Genomic DNA, 6,000 nt, shown 5'->3' with positions numbered 1-6,000 from the left:
AAGATAAATCTTAAGTTTTGTCACAAACGTTAAATTATAAATCTTAAGTTAAATTTCTGAACGCAATCATAATATTTGACATTAGATTTGACAACCAACTAATATGTCAATCCATCCTGTCTGTCGCTTTTTAGATCTTTTACATCATGGCAGTTTCGGCAGAACAAGGAGGAATCTTCTTTTTTATGCACTCCTCCGAAACGGCTTTACCGATTCTCATGAAATTTAGTGTGCTTATTTAACCAAATCTTTATGCTTTGCTCGGGCTATTTTGTTGATGTTTGCACAAAATTGGTCGAGCGGTTCTTCACGTCTTACATATTTTGTAAGAAATTATTTCAATAAATCGCATTTCGTCAGATTGTCTTTTCTATTATTTTCATTTGTCATTCATAATTATTGTTTTGCGTTTATAAGTGGTGAGTCTCTAAATTCTCATTTTAAATACATTAAGAAGGTAAGATATTATTTTCAGTAAAATGCCACCGAAAAGATCGAATCTCAACAACGTAAGCAGCAGAGTGGCACGACGCAGACGTTTCGAAAGAGCTCATCAGTTGCCAGAACAAGTCAATACAAGAAATAGAGCTCAAAGAATTAGGACAGCAGAAGGTCGTGCACAAGAATCCCAGAAACAGCGTAGCGAACGTCTGTAGCAGAATATTACGAGAATCAGGGCGGCTTGAGATAGAAACATAGATATAGTAAGAGCACAAGAACGACAAAGGCAGCGGAACAGTCGCTAATTAGTTCGTACACCATTCGTTCGTCTTGCTTTTGAATATGCACCAGATATTAACTACTCTGCGCATTCAAAAATTGCTATCGGTGGAAAGGACAAAGTATGTCAATATTGTCAGGCGTTTAAATTTCGGAATGAATCTGCCGGTATGTGGTGCGCATCAGGAAAAGTCGTGCTCTCTACCTGCTCCGCCAGAACCTTTATTAACCCTTCTTGCTGGAAATTCAAATGACTCAAAATTAATTTTGCGTAAAATACGCAAATTTAATTCTTGCTTCCAAAGACGTCATTTGGGGCCACAAAAATTTGTGATCTTGAATCCGATGGACGTAATTCTGAAACTACATTCAAAATACAAAATACATTCATACAAAATATATTTTATGGGCAATTGTGAAGAGCTCGTAACGACTCGGTGCCAGTATAATTTTATTGAACAAGCAGAGGAAGCGGTTTAGGAGTCTTTAGCGAACAAACATAGTGACAGGAGATTTTTATATATAAACATTACTGTTCAAGGTTTAATATTTTATTTACTGACAACTCTGTAATATGCTCATTGTTTTCCTATTGTTTCCTACAAATAATATACATGACAAAACAGTGTTTGCCGGGTCAACTATAATTAGTTCGGGCCCAGCAAAGCGGGTCGGGTCTACTAGTAGACATATTTATAATATAAATATCAAAACCAATGTGCAAGGGTATACAAACTTCGGTGTGCCGAAGTTAGCTTCCTTTCTTGTTGATATATGTAATAGTGACAATAGTCATTTCCCCCTCCTTGGAACCTGAAAATTTTACTATCTGGCAGTGTTCCCAACCGTTACATGATTATCCTATACGATAATACTGTACAATTGGCACTATTGAGTATGAAAACACTCAACTCATGGTGACGTTTCATTTAAATCCGTTTATCTCGCCAAAAACGCCTCAACTTGACTGTCCAATAGAATTATTTTCTGTCAATAAGTTCAAAACAAACAGTATAACTATTAATTATGCTCCATACAATTCCATTTCCTGTGCTATGGTGTTAAGTATGTTCCAATTTCGACATTCTAACAATGTTATTAATTCTTTTATTCACAGGTCTTGATTTTTTGGAAGATTTCACAAGTGATTACGAAAATGCATTACTTCAAACTGGATTTGGAAAATTTCAAATTTGGTTGCTCCTAATTTGTGGCTTAATATACATGAACACAGCCTTGGGAGTTACTATTATATCATTTGTATTGCCTTCTGCGACGTGTGATTTTGAAATGACTTCCACACATAAAGGTTGGCTATCAGCATCACCCATGCTTGGAATGTTAATAGGATCATACTTTTGGGGGTGCCTCGCTGACACAAGAGGTAGACGATTGGTGTTAATAACAACGTTATTGGCAGACGGAATATTTGGAATACTGTCATCATTTGCACCAGTATATATTGTATTTGTGTTGATTAGAATTATAAATGGATTCAAGTAAGAAAACTATTTTTAATTATTTTATAACTTTTATGTAGCTCAAGTGCAGGAGGCCAAAATCTATTTATATTCCTACCATAAAGTTCTGATATATAAAAAAAAATTGCAAAATTTGCAAAATAATTTGTAAAGTTCAACAGACTCGAGGTCTCCTGTCGTTTTCGATCTTATAATAATCAAAGGTGCAACTTTGGCCAAAAACTTATCAATAGACAAGTAGCAGTTGTAGTTACGATCGTTTCATTGGCGCTACCCAAATCATCCGACCACTTGTTAACTATTGCCTATTTTATTGGTACTTTACTTTAAAATCGACTGGAGACCTCGAGTCTGTAGAACTTTACACATTCAGTTATAGGTCGATGCTAACAAAAGCAAATTGAAGCGATGGGGAGATTCGCCCCCAAGAGTATAGGCCACCATACGTATAAGCTTAGATGGAAGGTAAAGTACCAAGAAAATTAGCAATAGTTAGCAAGTTGTCTGATTTGGGTAACGCCAATGAAACGATCGTTTCCACAGCTGCTACTTGTCTATTGACAAGTTCTTTTTGTTGTTTTTTTTTTTTCGAAGACGACTGGAGACCTCGAGTGTGTAGAAATTTACAAGTTTTCATCATCAGGTCGATGCTAACAAAAACAAATTCGCTAAATATTTTACACAAAATTTAAAATTTTAGCCGGTTAGTAAGAAAACGTCAGTTTTAGGACGATTAGCTTCTAATGGACCCCGGCCGGGACTACTACCATAATATAAACATATGTACATATATTATATATATATATATTACATATATCAGTTTTAAATCATTTTATTTTTTTATTTTTATTTATCAAAACAACTATTTTTATTTATTATTAAGAATAGCAAATATCTGTCATTATAAATCGTAACCTTACCTCTGACCCGATAAGCAGAGTTTTTTAATGATATGCTGCGACTCACATCAGGTGGCCAGAGGCAAGCTTAAGATATTATTTAAATTACAATCTAAGGACATTTAAAAATACAACAAAAAGTACAAGTCGTTGTAAAGCGAACATAAAACGCGAATGCCTCGAAATTTGTTTTACAAATATCCAAAGCTATAGGCCGAAAGTAACGTAATGGCCTAGACGGAACTGAGAAACGTATTTGACTCAGAAGCTGACTGGAGAATTTATTAGTTTATGAAGGAACATCACGCCGTGGCAGGTCCGACAATCCTTAAGAGAGGGCAGTTCCAAAAGGCGAAGTCTGTCAGCATAAGGAGGAAGGCGGCGATGTGGGTTCCAGTCTAAACCTCAAAGAGCGAAAAAAATTAATTGTTTCTGTACCGATTCAATAAGGTCTTGATACTTTGTATATTGGGTAAATAGTACTCCAATATCCGTTGCAGATTGGATTCGTTCAAGAACACTCGTCCCTATGGAATAGTTGGGATGGAAACAATTTCTGCGGTAAAACTACATGTATTAACATTAAGAGTTGTTAAAAAACAACAACAAATTATGAGTGCACCGGGACAACATGTTTCAATCAGCTTGCAAAAGCTTAGGAGAGTCAGGATTCGCAAGAGGCAAATATAGTTTAACGTCATCAGCGTACATCATGAGGTAAGAGTGGAGAATAACTTGGGGCAGATCATTTATAAAAATCAGCGTTTGAAAAACTACGCTACTCCCGTAGTATTTCGTTTTGCTATTGCTACCGCTCTCGCTTTGACGAGAGCCGTAGCAGAGCCGTAGCAGAAGATCGGCAAAGCCTATGCTCTGCTCTGCTCGTAGTTTTCTCGGATCAAAAACTACGGCTATAGCTATAGCAAAAAATAAATAGCAGTGCTCTGCGTAGCCGTAGCCGTAGCAAAAAATTGAGAGCGAGATGAGAGCAGAGCAAAAGGAGTTTCGTCATATGCTACCTGCTGTCGCGTGCCCCAGTTTCTCTTTCTTTCTGTCCTCCTGTGTTTTGTTTTTGTTTTCTGCTGCAGCGACAGTAGGTAGCATATGACGAAACTCCTTTTGCTCTCTCTCATCTCGCTCTCAATTTTTTGCTACGGCTACGCAGAGCACTGCTTTTGAGTTTTTTTGCTATAGCTATAGCGTAGTTTTTGAAGCGAAAAAACTACGAGCATAGCAGAGCATAGGCTGTGCCGATCTTCTGCTACGGCTCTCGTCAAAGCGAGAGCGGTAGCAATAGCATAGCAATATTTTTATGAATTTTGCTGCTATGGAGTAGTAAATGCAAACCCTGATAAAAATGCCAACTAGAAGAGGACCGAGATATCTACGTTGAGGAACACCATAAGTCACGTGAACAAGGTTTGAGAATGAACCCTTGAATGCAACTCTTTGAGTACGGTTCGACAAATAAGTATAAATCCACTTGATCAACGTGACCGGGAAACTCAAAAGACAACGTTTTTTCAACAGTAACTTATGATTCACCGAAGGCTTTGCTGAAATCTGTAAATATAACATCGGTTTGGGCGCTATTTTTAAACGCGTTTCTAATGACATCAACAAATTCAAAGAGTTTTGTAGACGTTGATCTGCATTTCATAAAGCTGTCTGTGAGTGGGGCATTATTGAGCTACATTGGTGGTGAAGCTGAGAAGTATTTTTTATATACTGCCCTTTTGTAAAGGGGAATGATAAAGGAGTCTTTCCAAACTTTGGGGAAAAACGAGTGCTGAAGTAATAACTGAAAAAGTCTAGACAGTGGTCTACATAATGTGCTAGCACAATTTCTCAGAACACAGCTAGGTACAAGATCTGGACTAGGGGAGAAGGAAAGCTTGTTTGTTCTGAGATTATAAAGAATATCATCTTCGCTGATCACAGGCATAAAAAATGCAATTGGAGTGCGGAAGTGGAAAAAAATACTCCGAGTTAATATTGAAATTATTTTTGTGAGTATGTAGACTGGAAGAATTTTGCGAATAGGTTCGCGATATCAGGCTCAATAGAAGCAAAGGCATTATTGAAGTGAAGACATGATGGAAATTGGTTTTATTTTTTTTTTTAGACTTTGCTTTTATTTATTGAATCTTTTCATTTATGAGACTAACAATAAGTGTATCAAATCTTACAATACTACCTAACTAGCAGTCATGAGACTGGTACAGAGTAAATGGCCCTGACTAATTATGGCTGGGTTGGATGGTCGTTACGTAGTAGACGGCTTCTTCTGGAAACCCGTATCAAGTCCCTTGCTAGAGGATTTGGATGGGCCGAGGGTTTTTTCTTGTAGGACGCTTTTTGTTTTTTCTATTTCGTTCTTAACTGCAGGAATGCCGAGATCCCTGTGGATGTGTTCATTGCGAATCTACCATGGTGCCCCAGTGATAGCTCTCAGGATTTTTGATTAGGCGCGTTGTATGATGTCTAGATTGGTGCTGCACGCGTTCCCCCCATGCTGGGAGCCATACGTCCATATTGGCTTTAGTGTGGAGTTGTATGAGCTTATGAGCCAGTGGCGGCTGCTGGATTTTAGTTTTAGATGAAGTTTCTTGAAGTCAATATGTCTTCGCCATGTTAGGCGTCTGTCCAGGTGGACGACCAGGTACGTTGTTACGTTGACGTCGGGGATCTGCGTGATGTTCAGATAGAGCGGAGGGCATATTCGTCTGTTGAGCGTGAACGTTATGTGCTTCCACTTTTGTTCATTTATCTTAATACGCCAGTCAGATAGCCACTTCTCTACTACCTTGAGGTGGTTGGCGAGCTGGGTTATTGCTCGGACTGGGCATCTGGAACGGCTTAGGATCGTAGTGTCGTCAGCGAAAGTGGATAGTGTTAGC

The 6,000-nt window shown here is 38.0% G+C and overlaps 1 long non-coding RNA gene across 2 annotated transcripts in view; it reads left to right on the top strand.

The window, feature by feature from the left end:
- The first annotated feature begins 1,843 nt into the window (after positions 1-1,843).
- LOC138928930 (uncharacterized) overlaps positions 1,844-6,000 on the top strand; it is a 1,213,248-nt gene continuing 1,209,091 nt past the window's right edge. For both annotated transcript variants that reach the window (XR_011445338.1, XR_011445337.1), the window contains exon 1: positions 1,844-2,219. This is a non-coding gene — a long non-coding RNA (uncharacterized lncRNA). The remainder of the gene's footprint in view (positions 2,220-6,000) is intronic.

Source organism: Drosophila kikkawai, chromosome 3R (assembly GCF_030179895.1).
Source record: "Drosophila kikkawai strain 14028-0561.14 chromosome 3R, DkikHiC1v2, whole genome shotgun sequence".
In the NCBI taxonomy this organism is placed as follows: Eukaryota; Metazoa; Arthropoda; class Insecta; order Diptera; family Drosophilidae; genus Drosophila; species Drosophila kikkawai.
Note: the sequence above shows the minus strand (reverse complement) of the source record. Positions and strands in the feature narration are given on the sequence as shown.